Below are 19,037 nucleotides of genomic sequence, written 5' to 3' on the forward strand. Positions count from 1 at the left end.
AAGTACCATCCATCTTTTTCAAAGAAATGGAACAAATAATGCTAAAATTTATATGGAACCAGAAATACCTCGAATAGCCAAAGGAATATTGAAAAAGAAAGCCAACGTTGGTGGCATCACAATTCCGGACTTCAAGATCTATTACAAAGCTGTCATCATCAAGACAGCATGGTACTGGCACAAAAACAGACACATAGATCAATGGAACAGAATAGAGAGCCCAGAAATAGACCCTCAACTCTATGGTCAACTCATCTTCGTCAAAACAGGAAAGAATGTCCAATGGAAAAAGGACAGCCTCTTCAATAAGTGGTGCTGGGAAAATTGGACAGCCACATGCAGAAAAATGAAATTGGACCATTTCCTTACACCACACACGAAAATAGACTCAAAATGGATGAAGGACCTCAATGTGCGAAAGGAATCCATCAAAATCCTTGAGGAGAACACAGGCAGCAACCTCTTCGACCTAAACCCTAATTAACAGTATTTGCTTCTAAATGCCTTTTCTTCTTTTTAAGCTTTTATTATAACTCCAGTATTGTTAACACACTGTATTATGTTAATTTCCTATTCAACAATTCTGTGCATTATCAAGTGTTTACCATGATAAATGTACTCTTTAATCTCCAACACCTATTTCACTCCCGCCACCTCCCCTTTCATAATGCCCAGCTTGTTCCCCTTAGTTAAGAGTCTGTTTCTTGGTTTGGCTTTCTCTCTCTCCCCCCCCCCTTTTTTTTTTTTTGCCCATTTGTTTTGTTTCCTAAATTCCACACATGAGTGAAATCATATGGTATTTTTCTTTATCTGACTGGCTTATATCATTTAACATTACACTCTAGCTTCATCCATGTTGTTTTAAATGGTAAGATTTCATTCTTTTTAATAGTTGAATAAAGTGTGTGTGTATATATATATATATATATATATATATATAGTGTCTACATAATATATATATAGTGTCTACATAATATATTATATAGACACATAATATATATCTTCCTCTTTCTCCATTCATCTACCAATGGACATTTGAGCTGCTTTCATAATTTGTGTATTATAAATAATGCAAATATAGACATAGAGATAATTGTATCCTTTTGAATTAGTATTTTTTGTATTTCTGGGTAAATACCCAGTAGTGCAATTAATTTCTGGGTAGTTGGGTACCCCTATTTCTAACTTTTTGAGGAACCTAGATACTGTTTTCCACAGTGGTTGCATGAGTTTACATTGCCACCAAACCTCAAATACCCAAAGCAATCTTGAAAAAGCAAAGCAAAGTTGGCGGCATCCCAATTCCAGACTTCAAGTTATACTATAAATCTGTAGTAATCAAAATAATATGGTACTGGCAAAAAACAAAAACAAAGACAAAAACAACAACAACAAGAAAACCACATAGATCAATGGAACACAATTTAAAAAATCCCAAAAAGAAACCCACAGTTATATCATCAATTAATCTTTGACAAAACAAGAAACAATATTCAATGGGAAAAAGATAGTCTCCTGGCACCCGGGTGGCTCAGAGGGTTAAAGCCTCTGCCTTTGGCTCAGGTCGTGATCCCAGGGTCCTGAGATCGAGCCCTGCATTGAGCTCTCTGCTGAGCAGGGAGCCTGTTTCCTCCTCTCTCTCTCTCTCTGCCTTTCTGTCTACTTGTGATCTCTGTCTGTCAATTAAATAAACAACATATTAAAAAAAAGAAAGACAGTCTCTTCAACAAATAGTGTTGGGGAAACTGGTCAGGTACATGTGGAAGAATTAAACTGGATCACTTTTTATAAAAAAGAAATAGAAAAATTTGAACAGAACAATTACCAGCAATAAATTTGAATAAAAAATCTCCCAACAAAAAACAACCCAGGATTAGATGGCTTCACAGGAGAACTCTACTAAATATTCATTCATTCATTCATTCACTTATAGAGGACACACAAATACTTTACTGCTCACCTTTCACACAAAACACACTTCCAATTTTCTTTTACGGTTTGACAGTGTTTATGTATACAAATCCCACCAAGAAGCTTCATGTAGATTTCAGTAAGTAAATGTAAAACATCAACTCAACCAGGCTTTTTTTTTTTTTTTTTTCCCAGCAATAATAAAGGACCTCCTGAACTAAGCAAAAATCCATCCTCTTACTTAGTAGTACATTTCTTCCATCACAAAAATGTGTTCTGGCCAAAGCAAGCTAACTTATATTTGCTGAGCCAGTGGCATAAACTCATGAATAAAACAAATTTCAGTTTGCTGTTTCTTCTAACAGATTTCAAGTAAAGATAAGGTTTAAGGAGGAATTTGTTTTGAGTGGATACATGTCAGTTTGAGTTGTTATACTATAAAAATGCCTACAGGTACTGTACATTCATGAAATAGTTTGCTTTTAGAATCCTTATAGATTTTGGCCATGTTCAAGGTTTTCAGAGTCGAGCATATGATACAGTATCCCATTATATGGACAAAGCTACTGAATGTGCTATCTGCATAAAAGCTCATTTAATAGGAAATGACCTGAACTCTATCATGAAACAAATGTGGCATCATGTCTCTGAATAAAAAGCCAGTCAGAGCAGAACTGTGTTTGGAAAATAGGCATTAGAATACATTAAGGAAAACATATATAAATGGATTGTTTGAGGAAGTTTCCTAGGTGTAAACCTAAAAAAAGTCTAGGTGAATCCTCATTTCCAAAACTTCTTTTTTAAAACTACTTATTCAAGTAATTTCTTCCTAAAAAATGCATATTCTGACTGTGGAATTAATCTACTGATCAATTAAAGGAAGTTTTGATTGCCTTTTTAAAAGTTCTTTATATAAAAGAGAGATGTTAAGTAAGATTATCAAACTGTGTTACATAAATCCTTAAAAAAAAAAAAAAAAGTAAACCCAGCAACAGAATTGAGTGAAGACCTATAAATACTTATGCCAAGCAAGAATCTGCCTTCCACCTGTGGTCTCACATTAATTCTAAATTGATGCTGGGCTCAGGATTCTGAAACTAAGTTTCTATTACTTGAGCTCTAGCAAAGTGTAAGGTTCTGTGGCCTCAATTTGCATTTCTTTCCTCTCTAAATTCAGAATGATTATACTAATAAACTCCAGGCTGAACACACTGTTCAAATTGTTCCCCTTGGTGATAATTCTGGCTCTACATTCCTCTTCAACCTCCTCCCTGGCCTCCACATCCACCTTGGCCTCTGTGACCACCTCTCTCTCCACGACTACTGCCTTGATCATTATGGCGCTCACTGTCTTGGTATCTATTGTCCTGCTGACATCCATCACACTGGTATCCACTTTCTGCTTATATAGATGTTTGGAAGTCACCATAACCACCACCTTGATAGCTATCACTGTGGCCACCATGATAGGCACCTGGCTGGAAACCAGAATCTCAATAAAAACCATATTGGTAGCCACCTCTTTCTCCACTCCTTCTACCTGTCCAGGCACTTTGATGTTTATTTAATTTTCTTCCCCTATGGCTACTATGGTCATAGCCACCACATTCCTCTCTCTCCTCCTTTTTCATGACATACTTGATCTCCATATGAGGAATTTTTATAACCATCTATCCCTCATCCTTAGCCTCCTACTTGCTGCTAGGGGCCATCTTGCCTTTTCCAACAGGAAGGCATCTCTGGAAGTGGAGGTCTACCTCCTCTGTCAGGTTCCCTGCCCATCAATACTTTATTGATGGCACAGGCAGTCTTTTCTCTTAGAGAGTCACTGCTTGTCCTTAAAATCTTCAACAAGTCTTATCTTGCAGTCAAAATATTAGCAACAGAAGTAGTACTTTTAGGAGAAAAAATCGAGCTTTTTGTCTGGTAGACCTTTGCTGATTTTTCTATTAGCTCTGTCAGACCATTCAAAAGACTGGACACTGACATGCAAATGTTTTTTAGAAGCTTTCTCTGAACTGCATATTCATTGGCTATGGCTTTGTTAATTGATTCTATCTTTTCCCAGTGTGTGGTCCAATTGACCTCTTCAATAAAGTTTTTCCCACATGATTGGAAAGAACTTTTGCTTATGTCTCCCTTAATATTTTTTAATCATATATATATATATGCCTATCAACACTTGAAAGACCTCACTACTGCCTCCTTCTTGAGCTTTTATGGAGGAATATTCACACAGAGTATATTCTGGTAGCTTTTAGTTCTGAGATGAGGTATGTAAGCAAAAGGAGGCAATTCTTCTGAGGCACTTGGTCACATCTGCAGATGTTAATGATAGATATGGACAGTTCATCTTGCCTAGTAGCCTACTCACCCCTAGCTGGAATTCTTCAGCTTCACTCAGGCTGTTAGTGGTTTGCACATTTTCCTCTAGTTTACAAAACACTCTTAATTCAGAATCCAGTTAAGCACAGAGTTTGGCAAACTCTGCCAGAGACAGAGCACCATCTTCCAAAAATGGACACTTTATTACCTAGATCTTCCAATGACTCCAAAATGTCAGTCTCCATGAGGTCACCACAATCAAATGTGACTTATTCCTGGGCTGAGAGGGTGTTTCAGTATTCACAAATCAATCAACATGATACACCACATTAATAAAAGAAAATATATGAACTGTATGATCCTTTTAATAGATACCCAATGCCAGGGTAAAACAGTATATTGAGCTCTAGGTGTGGCCTCATGACTTATTTTTCAGATAACATTTCCCTTTTATTTCTTTTCTGTTTCTTATGCTTTTTCTTTTTTTTTTTAAACTTCTCCTCATTTCAGCTAGATGTTTATTATATCAATTTATATCTCATAGTCGCTTTTTAACATGTATTTTTAAACCTGTATTTTTATAGATAAGATTTATTTTAGTCACTTTTTCACCGAATTCAAATTTACCTTTATATATATACAATTCTTACCTTCCTTGTAATTTTGAGATGTAATGTACTTTAACAACAGACCAAAATACACCCAGGAAGAGCTGAAACACCTGTTTTGTCCACAAGGGGAGATTATAGTCCCCATTCCCCTACAGTCTTTTTATTTTTTTTTTAATTATTAGATTTTACTTTTGTGTTTCATTTTGGCTTTGTTTTTCATGGTGGCTTCTGATCACACCGGATTTTGCTAGCGTGTTGTTGGGTCATTGTTGATATTTTGGACTCTGCTCATTCAATCCACCATCCCTCAACATAATGGCTAGGAGGAGGAACTCTCAACAAAGAAAAGAAATAGAGACAATGTCCTCTGCCACAGAACTAATCGATATGGATATAAGCAATATATCAGAGTTAGAATTCAGGAGAGCAATCATAAAGTCAATAGGTATATTTGAAAAGAGCATATTGCATGGAGCACTGGGTGTGGTGCATAAACAATGAATCTTGGAAAACTGAAAAAAATAAAATTAAACTGAGATGTTAAAAGGTAATAATTAAATATTAAAAAATGAAAAGAGCATTAGTGATGATATAAAATCTCTAAGAGCAGAAATGACACCTAATCAGGCCAAACTTAAAAATGCTATGTAGATGCAGTCTAAACTGGGTCCTCTAACAGTCAGGGTAAATGAGGCAGAAGAGAGATTAATGATCTAGAAGATAAGCTGATGGAAAGGATTTAAGTTGAGGAAAACAGTGATAGGCTACTAGTAGCACATGAAAAAAGGCTTAGAGTGATTAATGATGCCACTAAACATTCCAATGTCAGAATTGTTGGAATCCCCAAGGGGATGGAAAGTGAGAGAGAGCTAGAAGATATATTTAAGCATCATAGCTGAGAGCTTCTCGATTTGGGGAAGGAAACAAGCATTCAACTCCAAGAGACAGAGAGGATCTCCCCAAAAATCAATAAAAATAGATCAACACCCTGAAATATAATAGTAAAACTTCAAATTTTAAAGCCAAAGAAGCTATTCTAAGAGTAGCCAGGGAGAGGAGTTTCCTTACATAGGGAGGGTGGAACATCAGAATAACATCAGACATGTCCACAGAGACCTGGCAAATCAGAAAGGGCTGGCAGACATATTCAAGGTACTGAATGAGAAGAGCTTGCAAGCAAGAATACTTTATCCAACCAGGCTGTCATTCAGAATGGATGGATAGATAAAGAGATTTCAGGACAGGCAGAAATAGAAAGACTATGTGACCACCAAGCCAGCCCTGCAAGAAATATTAAGGGAGACCATGTAAACAAAAAGAGACACCAAGAGTCACCTAGGCCAGAAAGAAACAGAGACTTTACAACAGAAACAGGGACTTTACAGGCAATACAACACTAAATTCAAATCTTTCAATAGTTATTCTGAATGTAAATGAGCTTAATGCTCCAACTGAAAGACACAGGGTGGCAGATTGAGTAAAAAAGCAGGATCTATCCATAGGCTGTCTTCAAGAGGATCACTTTGAACCTAAAAACACCTCCAGATTGAAAGTAAGGGAATGGAGAAATATTTACCACAATAATGGACATCAAAAGAAAGCTGGGGTAGCAATCCTCAGATCAGACAAATTAGATTTTAAACCAAAGACTGTAGTAAGAGATGCAGAGGGATATCATATCATATTTAAAGGGTCTATTCAACAAGAAGATCCAACAACTGTAAATATCTGCCCCAGACATGGAAGGAGTCAATTATATAAACCAATTGATAACTAAAATAAAGAAAAACATTGATAAGAACACATTAATTGTAGGACACCTCAACACTCCACTCACAGCAATGGACAGATCCTCTAAGTAGATCAAAAATGAAACTAGAGCTTTGAAAGACACTTTGGACTAGATGGACTTTGTAGACGTCTATACAGAACATTGCCTCCTAAAAAAAGAGGATACACATTCTTCTAGAACACACATGGAACTTTCTTCAGAATAGATCACATACTGGGTCACAAATTAGGTCTCAACTGACACCAAAAGATTGAGATTATTCCCTGCATTTCAGACCAGAGTGCTGTGAAACTGGTACTCAACCACATGAAGTTATTTGGGAGAAACTCAAACACTTGGAAGTTAAAGAACATCTTGCTAAAGAATAAATGGGTCGACCAAGAAATTAAAGAAAAACTTAAACAATTCATTAAACCAGTGGGAATGAAAGCACATCAGTTCAAAATCTATGGGATACTACAAAGGTGGTCCTCAGAGGGAAATACATAGTCACCCAAGCATCTCTCAAAAAAATTAGAAAAATCCCAAATACACAAGCTAAACTTACACTTAAAGGACCTGGAGGAAGAATAACAAATAAAGCTTAAACTTAGCAGGAGAAGTGAAAGTATAAAGATTAGGACAGAAATCAATGAGATGGAAACCAGAAAAACAGTAGAACAGATCAATGAAAGTGGAAGATAGTTTTTTGAAAGAATTAATAAGATCAGTACAGACAAGAGGTTGGCATCCAGGATCTATAATGAACTCCTCAAACTCAACACACACAAAACAGGCAAACATATCATAAAATGGGCAGAAGATATGAACAGACACTTCTCCAGTCAAGACATACAAATGGCTACCAGACACATGAAAAAATGTTCATCATCATTAGCCCTCAGGGAGATTCAAATTAAAACCACATTTAGATATCACCTTACACCAGTTAGAATGACCAAAATTAGCAATACAGGAAACAACATGTGTTGGAGAGGATGTGGAGAAAGGGGAACCCTCTTACACTGTTGGTGGGAATGAAAGTTGGTGCAGCCTCTTTGGAGAACAGTGTGGAGATTCCTCAAGAAATTAAAAATAGAGCTTCCCTATGCCCCTGCAATTGCACTCCTGGGTATTTACCCCAAGGATACAGATGTCGTGAAAAGAAGGGCCATCTGTACCCCAATGTTTATAGCAGCAATGGCTACAGTCGCCAAACTGTGGAAAGAACCAAGATGCCCTTCAATGGACGAATTGATAAGGAAGATGTGGTCCATATACACTATGGAGTATTATGCCTCCATCAGAAAGGATGAATACCCAACTTTTGTAGCAACATGGACGGGACTGGAAGAGATTATGCTGAGTGAAATCAGTCAAGCAGAGAGAGTCAATTATCATATGGTTTTACTTATTTGTGGAGCATAACAAATATGGAGGACAAGGGGTGTTAGAGAGGAAAAGAGAGTTGGGGTAAATTGGAAAAGGAGGTGAATCATGAGAGACTATGAACTCTGAAAAACAATCTGAGGGGTTTGAAGTGGTGGGGTGGTGGGAGGTTGGGGTACCAGGTGGTGGGTATTATAGAGGACATGGATTGCATGGAGCACTGGGTGTGGTGAAAAAATAATGAATACTGTTTTTCTGAAAATAAATAAATTGAAAACATTTTTTAAAAAGAACATTTAATAATATGTAAATGTTCTTCATAATATGCTAAGTGAAAAGAGAAGTTACAAAATTGTATGTGGAATGATTCCATTTTTGTTAAAAGAATAAAGGATGTTTGCATGGAAGTAAAAAAAAAAAAAAAAAAAAAAAAAAAAAAAAAAAAAAAGAATTAATAAGATCGGAAAAGCACTGGCCAGACTTATCCAGAAGAGAAAGGACCCAAATCTATAAAATCATGAGTGAAAGGGGAGAGATCATGACTAATACTGAGTAAATAGAAACAAAAATTAAAAGTTTTTTTTTTTTTTTTTTTTTTACCAGGAACTGTATGTCAACAATTAAGCAACCTGGAAGAAATGGATGCATTCCTGGAAACTTATAAACTACTAAACTGAAACAAGAATAGACAATCTCAACAGACTAATAATCAGCAAGGAAATTGAAGGAGTCATCAAAAAGCTCCCCAACACCAAGAGCCTAAGACCAGATGGCTTCCAAATGGAATTCTACCAAATATTTGAAGAAGAAATAATACCTACTCTACAGAAACTGTTTCAAAAAAAAAACTGAAATTGAAGGGGAACCTCCTGTCTCATCCTATGAGGCCAACATTACCCTGATCCCAAAAACAGACAAAGACCCCATCAAAAAGAATTACAAACCAATATCCCTGATGCTAAAATACTCAATAAGATCCTAAGCAGTAAGATCCAACAGTCCGTTAAAAGGATTATTCACCATGACCAGGTGGAATTTTTTCTTGGGATGTAAGTGTGGTTCAATAATTGCAAATAATCAAAGTGATAAGTTGCATAAATAAAAGAAGTAAGAACCATATGATCCTCTCAATTGACAGACAATGTATTTGACAAAATACAGCATCCTTTCCTGATTAACACTCTTCAAAGTATAGGGATAGAGGGAATATACCTCAATATCACAAAAGCCATCTGTGAAAAGCTCACAGCAAATATCGTTCTCAATGGGGGAAAACAGAGTTTTCCCCTTAAGGTTAGGAACACGAGAGGGATGCCCACTCTCACCTCTTCTGTTCCACATAGTACTAGAAGTCTTAGCCTCAGCAATCAAACAATGAAAAGAGATAAAATGTCCTCAAATTGGCAAGAAGTCAAATTCTCTCTCTTCACAGATGACACGGTACTTTACATGGAAAACCGAAAGGAGTCCAACCCCAAATTACTAGATTCCATATGGTAATTCAGCAATGTAACAGGATACAAAATCAATGGGCAGAAATCAGTCACATTTCTATACACTAACAATGTAACAGAAGAAAGAGAAATTAAGAAATTAAGAAATTGATTTCATTTACAATAACACCAAAACCCATAAGGCACCTAGGAATAAATCTAACCAAAGAGGTAAAGGACCTATACTCGAGAATCTACAGAAATTAAGGAAGACACAGAGATGGAAACACATGTCATGCTAATGGATTGGAAGAATAAGCATTGTTATTCTGTTCCATTGACCTATGTATCTATGTTTCTGCCAGTATCGTGTTGTTTTGATTACTAAAGCTTTGTACTATATATGGTAACTGCGATTGTATACCTCCGTCTTTGTTCTTGTTCTCAAGATTGCTTTGCAATTGGGGTATTTTGCAGTTCCATACAAATTTTAGAATATTTTTTTCTAGTTCTGTGAAAAATTCTATTGGTATTTTTATAAGGATTGCATTAAATTTGTAGATTTATTTGCATACTACATTTTAACAATATTGGTTCTTCCAGTACATGAGCTTGGAATATCTTTCCATTTGTTGGTGTCATTTTCAAATTCTTTAGTCAATACTATACAGTATTCAGAAAATGAGTACTTTACCTCCTTGGTTTAGTTCATTCTTAGGTATTTTATTATTTTTGGTGCAATTGTGAAGGGGATTGTTTTCTTTTCTTTTTTTTTTTTTTTTTAAAGAATTTATTTATTTATTTGACAGACAGAGACCACAAGTAGGCAGACACGCAGGCAGTGAGAGAGGAGGAAGCAGGCTCCCTGATGAGCAGAAAGCCTGATGTGGGGCTCGATCTCAGGACCCTGGGATCATGACCTGAACTGAAGGCAGAGGCTTCAACCCACTGAGCCACCCAGGCGCCCCAAGGGGTTTGTTTTATAATTTTTTCTTTCTTCTACTTCATTATTAATGTGTAAAATGCAAATGAGTTCTGTATATTAATTTTGTTTTCTGTGAGTTTCTGAATCCATTTATCAGTTCTAGCAGATTTTTGGTGGAGTCTTTGGGCTTTTCTAGGTATAGGGTTATATATTTGAAAATAGTGAAAGTTTTACTTCTGCTTTACCAAAATAGATGCCTTTTATGTCCTTTTCTTGTCTGATTGGTAGGAACTCCAGTATGTTGAATAAAAGTGGTGAGAGTGGACATCCTTATCTTATTCTTCATTGTAGAGTAAGAGCCCTTAGATTTTCACCATGTATGATGATAGTTATGGGTTTCTCTTATGTATCGTATTATGTTGAGGCATGTTTCCTCAAAACCTACTTTGATTCTGAGATTTTGTCATGAATAGATGTTGTACTTTGCTTTTTATGCACCTTTTTATCTTTTTCTGAAAATGCAATGTAATATAGATTGATTTATAAATATATACCCATTCTTTTTTTTTCATTTATTTATTTTCAGCATAAAAGTATCATTATTTTTTCACCACACCCAGTGCTCCATGCAATCCGTACCCTCTATAATAACCACCACCTGGTACCCTGACCTCTCACCCCCGCCACCACTTCAAGCCCCTCAGATTGTTTTTCAGAGTCCATAGTCTCTCATGATTCACCTCCCCTTCCAATTTACCCCTCCCCCTTCTCTCTAACTCCCCATGTCCTCCATGCTTTTTGTTATGCTCCATTCTTAATTACTGGAATAAACTCATTTCATTGTAGTGAGTTGTTTTTTAATGTATTATAGAATTCGGTTGGCTAATATTTTTTGAGGATATTTCCACTTGTGTACATCAGAGATACTGTCCTGTAGTTTCATTTTTTCTAATTTCTTTATCTGGTTTCAATATCAGGGCAAGTCTCTCCTTGTAGGATGATTGGGAAGAATAGGTATTGAAGTCTGTAACATACAACGGTAAAAATATTAGATTGGCAGCTGACTTATCCACAGAGACCTGGCAGGCCAGAAAGAGCTGGCATGATATTTTCAGAGCACTAAACGAGAAAAACATGCAGCCCAGAATACTATATCCAGCTAGGCTATCATTGAAAATAGAAGGAGAGATTAAAACCTTCCAGGACAAACAAAAACTGAAAGAATTTGCAAACACCAAACCAGCTCTACAGGAAATATTGAAAGGGGTCCTCTAAGCAAAGAGAGAGCCTACAAGTGGTAGATCAGTAAGGAACAGAGACCATAAACAGTAACAGTCACCTTACAGGCAATACAATGGCACTAAATTCATATCTCTCAATAGTTACCCTGAATGTTAATGGGCTAAATGCTCCTGTCAAAAGACACAGGGTATCAGAATGGATAAAAAAACAAAACCCATCTATATGTTGCCTCCAAGACACTTATTTTAAGCCCGAAGACACCTCCAGATTTAAAGTGAGGGGGTGGAAAAGAATTTACCATGCTAATGGACATAAGAAGAAAGCAGGAGTGGCAATCCTTATATCAGATCAATTAGATTTTAAGCCAAAGACAATAATAAGAGATGAAGAAGGACACTATATCATACTCAAAGGGTCTGTCCAACAAGAAGATTTAACAATTTTAAATATCTATGCCCCCAACGTGGGAGCAGCCAACTATATAAACCAATTAATAACAAAATCAAAGAAACACATAAACAATAATACAATAATAGTAGGGGACATTAACACTCCCCTCACTGAAATGGACAGATCATCCAAGTAAAAGATCAGCAAGGAAATAAAGGCCTTAAATGACACACTGGACCAGATGAACATCGCAGATATATTCAGAACATTTCATCCCAAAGCAACAGAATACACATTCTTCTCTAGTGCACATGGAACATTCTCCAGAATAGCTCACATCCTCAGTCCTAAATCAGGACTCAACCAGTATCAAAAGATTGGGATCATTCCCTGCATATTTTCAGACCACAATGCTCTAAAGCTAGAACTCAACCACAATAGGAAGTTTGAAAAGAACCCAATTACATGGAGACTAAACAGCATCCTTCTAAAGAATGAATGGGTCAACCGGGAAATTAAAGAAGAATTGAAAAAAATCATGGAAACAACAGTGTAGGAGGGTTCCCCTTTCTCCGCATCCTCGCCAATATCTGTCATTTCCTGACTTGTTGATTTTAGCCATTCTGACTGGTGTGAGGTGATATCGCATTGTGGTTTTGATTTGTATTTCCCTGATGCCGAGTGATATGGAGCACTTTTTCATGTGTCTGTTGGCCATCTGGATGTCTTCTTTGTAGAAATGTCTGTTCATGTCCTCTGCCCATTTCTTGATTGGATTATTTGTTCTTTGGGTGTTGAGTTTGCTAAGTTCTTTATAGATTCTGGACACTAGTCCTTTATCTGATATGTCGTTTGCAAATATCATCTCCCATTCTGTCAGTTGTCTTTTGATTTTGTTAACTGTTTCCTTTGCTGTGCAAAAGCTTTGATCGTGATGAAATCGCAATAGTTCACTTTTGCCCTTGCTTCCGTTGCCTTTTGCATTGTTCCTAGGAATATGTTGCTGCGGCAGAGGTCGAAGAGGTTGCTGCCTGTGTTCTCCTCAAGGATTTTGATGGATTCCTTTCGCACATTGAGGTCCTTCATCCATTTTGAGTCTATTTTTGTGTGTGGTGTAAGGAAATGGTCCAATTTCATTTTTCTGCATGTGGCTGTCCAGTATTACCAGCACCATTTATTGAAGAGGCTGTCTTTTTTCCATTGGACATTCTTTCCTGCTTTGTCGAAGATTAGTTGACCATAGAGTTGAGGGTCTATTTCTGGGCTCTCTATTCTGTTCCATTGATCTATGTGTCTGTTTTTGTGCCAGTACCATGCTGTCTTGATGATGGCAGCTTTGTAATAGAGCTTGAAGTCCGGAATTGTGATGCCACCAACGTTGGCTTTCTCTTTCAATATCCCTTTGGATATTCGAGGTCTTTTCTGGATCCATATAAATTTTAGCATTATTTGTTCCATTTCCTTGAAAAAGATGGATGGTACTTTGATAGGAATTGCATTAAATGTGTAGATTGCTTTAGGTAGCATAGACATTTTCACAATATTTATTCTTAGAATCCAGGAGCATGGAACATTTTTCCATTTCTTTGTGTCTTCCTCAATTTCTTTTATGAGTACTTTATAGTTTTCTGAGAATAGATTTTGTGTCTCTTTGGTTAGGTTTATTCCTAGGTATCTTATGGTTTTGGGTGCAATTGTAAATGGGATTGACTCCTTAATTTCCCTTTCCTCTGTCTTGCTGTTGGTGTAGAGAAATGCAACTGATTTCTGTGCATTGATTTTATATCCTGACACTTTACTTAATTCCTGTACAAGTTCTAGCAGTTTTGGAGTGGAGTCTATTGGGTTTTCCACATAGAGTATCATATCATCTTTGAAGAGTGATAATTTGACTTCTTCTTTGCCGATTTGGATGCCTTTAATTTCCTTTTGTTGTCTGATTGCTGAGGCTAGGACCACTAGTACTATGTTGAATAGCAGTGGTGATAATGGACATCCCTGCCGTGTTCCTGACCTTAGCGGAAAAGCTTTCAGTTTTTCTCCATTGAGAATGATATTTGCGGTGGGTTTTTCATAGATGGCTTTGATGACATTGAGGTATGTTCCCTCTATCCCTACACTTTGAAGAGTTTTGATCAGGAAGGGATGCTGTACTTTGTCAAATGCTTTTTCAGCATCTATTGAGAGTATCATATGGTTCTTGTTCTTTCTTTTATTGATGTGTTGTATCACATTGACTGATTTGCAGATGTTGAAACAACCTTGCAGCCCTGGAATAAATCCTACTTGGTCGTGGTGAATAATCCTTTTAATGTACTGTTGAATCCTACTGGCTAGTATTTTGTTGAGTATTTTCGCATCTGTGTTCATCAAGAATATTGGTCTATAGCTCCCTTTTTTGGTGGGATCCTTGTCCTGTTTTGGGATCAAGGTGATGCTGGCCTCATAAAATTAGTTTGGAAGTTTTCCTTCCATTTGTATTTTTTGGAACAGTTTCAGGAGAATAGGAATTATTTCTTCTTTAAATGTTTGGTAGAATTCCCCCGGGAAGCCGTCTGGCCCCAGGCTTTTGTTTGTTTGGAGATTTTTAATGACTGTTTCAATCTCCTTACTGGTTATGGGTCTGTTCAGGCTTTGTATTTCTTCCTGGTTCAGTTGTGGTAGTTTATATGTCTCTAGGAATGCATCCATTTCTTCCAGATTGTCAAATTTATTGGCGTAGAGTTGCTCATAGTATGTTCTTATAATAGTTTGTATTTCTTTGGTGTTAGTTGTGATCTCTCCTCTTTCATTCATGATTTTATTTATTTGGGTCCTTTCTCTTTTCTTTTTGATAAGTCCGGCCAAGGGTTTATCAATTCTATTAATTCTTTCAAAGAACCAGCTCCTAGTTTCATTGATTTGTTCTATTATTTTTTTGGTTTCTATTTCATTGATTTCTGCTCTGATCTTTATGATTTCTCTTCTCCTGCTGGGCTTAGGGTTTCTTTCTTGTTCTTTCTCCAGCTCCTTTAGGTTTAAGGTTAGGTTGTGTACCTGAGACCTTTCTTGTTTCTTGAGAAAGGCTTGTACCGCTATATATTTTCCTCTCAGGACTGCCTTTGTTGTGTCCCACAGATTTTGAACCGTTGTATTTTCATTATCATTTGTTTCCATGATTTTTTTCAATTCTTCTTTAATTTCCCGGTTGACCCATTCATTCTTTAGAAGGATGCTGTTTAGTCTCCATGTAATTGGGTTCTTTTCAAACTTCCTATTGTGGTTGAGTTCTAGCTTTAGAGCATTGTGGTCTGAAAATATGCAGGGAATGATCCCAATCTTTTGATACCGGTTTAGTCCTGATTTAGGACTGAGGATATGATCTATTCTGGAGAATGTCCATGTGCACTAGAGAAGAACGTGTATTCTGTTGCTGTGAGATGTAATATTCTGAATATATCTGCGATGTCCATCTGGTCCAGTGTGTCGTTTAAGGCCTTTATTTACTTGCTGATCTTTTACTTGGATGATCTGTCCATTTCAGCAGGGGAGTGTTAAAGTCCCCTACTATTATTGTATTATTGTTGATGTATTTCTTTGATTTTGTTATTAATTGGTTTATATAGTTGGCTGCTCCCACGTTGGGGGCATAGATATTTAAAATTGTTAAATCTTCTTGTTGGACAGACCCTTTGAGTATGATATAGTGTCCTTCCTCATCTCTTATTATAGTCTTTTGCTTAAAATCTAATTGATCTGATATAAGGATTGCCACTCCTGCTTTCTTCTTATGTCCATTAGCATGGTAAATTCTTTTCCACCCCCTCACTTTAAATCTGGAGGTGTTTTCGGGCTTAAAATGCGTGTCTTGGAGGCAACATATAGATGGGTTTTGGTTTTGTATCCATTCTGATACCCTGTGTCTTTTGACAGGGGCATTTAGCCCTTTTACATTCAGGGTAACTATTGACAGATATGAATTTAGTGCCATTCTATTGCCTTTAAGGTGACTGTTACTGTTTATGGTCTCTGTTTCTTTCTGATCTACAACTGGAAGGCTCTCTCTTTGCTTAGAGGACCCCTTTCAATATTTCCTGTAGAGCTGGTTTGGTGTTTGCAAATTCTTTCAGTTTTTGTTTGTCCTGGAAGGTTTTAATCTCTCCTTCTATTTTCAATGATAGCCTAGCTGGATATAGTATTCTGGGCTGCATGTTTTTCTCGTTTAGTGCTCTGAAAATATCATGCCAGCTCTTTCTGGCCTGCCAGGTCTCTGTGGATAAGTCAGCTGCCAATCTAATATTTTTACCATTGTATGTTACAGACTGCTTTTCCCGGGCTGCTTCCAGGATTTTCTCTTTGTCACTGAGACTTGTAAATTTTACTATTAGGTGACGGGGTGTGGGCCTATTCTTGTTGATTTTGAGGGGCGTTCTGTGAACCTCCTGAATTTTAATGCTCGTTCCCTTTGCCATATTGGGGAAATTCTCCCCCAAAATTCTCTCCAGTATACCTTCTGCTCCCCTCTCTCTTTCTTCTTCTTCTGGAATCCCAATTATTCTCATGTTGTTTCATCTTATGGTGTCACTTATCTCTCGAATTCTCCCCTCGTGGTCCAGTAGCTGTTTGTCCCTCTTTTGCTCAGCTTCTTTATTCTCTGTCATTTGGTCTTCTATATCACTAATTCTTTCTTCTGCCTCATTTATCCTAGCAGTGAGAGCCTCCATTTTTGATTGCACCTCATTGATAGCTTTTTTGATTTCAACATGGTTAGATTTTAGTTCTTTTATTTCTCCAGAAAGGGCTTTTATATCTCTCGAGAGGGTTTCTCTAATATCTTCCATGCCTTTTTTGAGCCCGGCTAGCACATTGAGAATTGTCATTCTGAACTCTAGATCTGACATATTACCAATGTCTGTATTGATTAGGTCCCTAGCCTTCAGTACTGCCTCTTGTTCTTTTTTTTGTGTTGAATTTTTCCGTTTTGTCATTTGTCCAGATAAGAGTATATGAAGGGGCAAGTAAAATACTAAAAGGGTGGCAACAACCCCAGGAAAATGTGCTTTAACCAAATTAGAAGAGATCCAAAATCGTGAGAGGGGAGAAAGTGGATAAAAAAGGTTCAAAAAGGAAGAAAGAAAAAAAAAGAAAAAAGAAAAGAAAAGAATTAAAAAAAGAAAACACCTAAGAAAAATATAAAAAAGATAAAATATATATATTAGATAAACTAGTAAAAAATCGTTAAAAAAGGAAAAGGTAACAGTTAAAAAAAAATTTTACCCGAAGGGGAGAAAAGAAAAAACAAAAAATGAAAAAGAAAAACATTAAATTAACTGCAAGACTAAAAAAAATCACAGGGAAAAATCCATGAGTTCCGTGCTTGGCTTTCTCCTCCTCTGGAATTCTGCTGCTCTCCTTCGTATTGAAACCGCACTCCTTGGTTGGTGAACTTGGTCTTGGCTGGATTTCTTGTTGATCTTCTGGGGGAGGGGCCTGTTGTAGTGATTCTCAGGTGTCTTTGCCCCAGGCGGAATTACACTGCCCTTACCCGGGGCCGGGGTGAGTAATCTGCTCGGGTTTGCTTTCAGGAGCTTTTGTTTCCTGAGCGCTTTCCGTAGAGTTCCGGAGGACGGGAATACAAATGGCGGCCTCCTGGTCTCTGGCCCGGAGGAGCCAAGAGCCCAGGGCCGCACTCCTCAGTGCGCCTTCAGAGACCAGCGCCGAGTTACTCCCGTCTGCCTGACCTCTGGCTCGCTCCGAGCTCACTGAGCCTGCGACCGGTTCAAGGTCACCCCACGCTGCGAGCTTACTGTCGGCTCTGTCTCTGTAGCCGGCTTTCCCGTTCCAATACCCGCAAGCTCTGCAACACTCAGACACCCCCGATCTTTCTGTGACCCTGCGCGACCTGAGGCCACGCTGACCCCACGTGGGCTTCGCCCCGGTTTAGCCTCTGGAGCGATGTCCCTCAGCGGAACAAACTTTTAAAAGTTCTGATTTTGTGCGCGGTTGCTCTGCCGCTTGCCGGGAGCCGGCCCCTCCCCCCGGGGTCTATCTTCCCGTCGCTTTGGATTCACTTCTCCGCCAGTCTACCTTTCAGAAAGTGGTTGCTTTTCTGTTTCCAGAATGGCTGTTCTTCTTCTCTTCGATCTGCGGATGGATTTTCAGGTGTTTGCAATCTTTAGATAAGCTATCTAGCTGATCTCCGGCTATTTGAAGTAGTCTCAGCCTGCTACTTCTCCGCCATCTTGACTCCTCCGGTTTTTTTTTTTTTTTTTTTTTTTTTTCCCTTTTCTTCATTACGTTAACCACTCTCCTCTGGGCTGTGATGTTTCTGATGAAAAGTCAACTGAAAGTCTTATGGGGTTCCCCTTGTATAAAACTGTTTTCTTTTTTTCTTGTTGTTTTTAAAATTGTCTCTTTACTGAAACCAGATCATGAGGAGGGGGACAAGATGGCAGAGAAGTAAGAGATGCTGTTTCAACTGGTCCCCTAAAGTGAGCTGATTATCTACTAGAACACTCTGTATACCCATGAAATCAGCCTGAGATGTAGGATTATACACTTCTGTATCTGTGGGGGCAGAAGACACCAGTGGACAGGTAAAGCAGAATGGGAATGTTGGACTGATATCTGAAGATAAACAAAATGGGGAGGGAGCCACCAGAAGTGACCCATTGGAAAGTAATACCCCAATACAAGAGTGCCCTGTGATTGGAGACCAACTTGGAGTCTGGTTAAAATCACTCAAAAAGATCAAAAGATCTTAAGGGGAAATTGGTGGAATTGGATGGTTAGGGCATGGGCTTAAGCCCACAGACCCAGGGTGGCCACCACTGCTGCAGTGCCAGAGAGAGTGCAGTAAAGCATCCATGCCTTGGTCCCTAGGTCACCAAGTGTGTGAGAGTTTCTGGGAGGTGTCACATGTGCAAGAGTCTGGTGTGGATGCCAGCTAGCACTCTCTAGAACCACAACCTTTTACATTCTGCATGTGGGTTGCAAGACTGGGGTATGAGCTATGCTCCACACCCTCCCCTGAGAGAGGTCTGTGCAGGCTCTAGCTGGTT

The 19,037-nt window shown here is 37.9% G+C and overlaps 1 pseudogene; it reads right to left on the bottom strand.

Moving 5' to 3' along the window:
• Positions 1-3,056: 3,056 nt before the first annotated feature.
• The window catches only part of LOC131831208 (protein FAM98A-like), a 175,407-nt pseudogene continuing 159,426 nt past the window's right edge, over positions 3,057-19,037 (bottom strand).

This window comes from Mustela lutreola, chromosome 1, assembly GCF_030435805.1.
Source record: "Mustela lutreola isolate mMusLut2 chromosome 1, mMusLut2.pri, whole genome shotgun sequence".
NCBI classification, from domain to species: Eukaryota; Metazoa; Chordata; class Mammalia; order Carnivora; family Mustelidae; genus Mustela; species Mustela lutreola.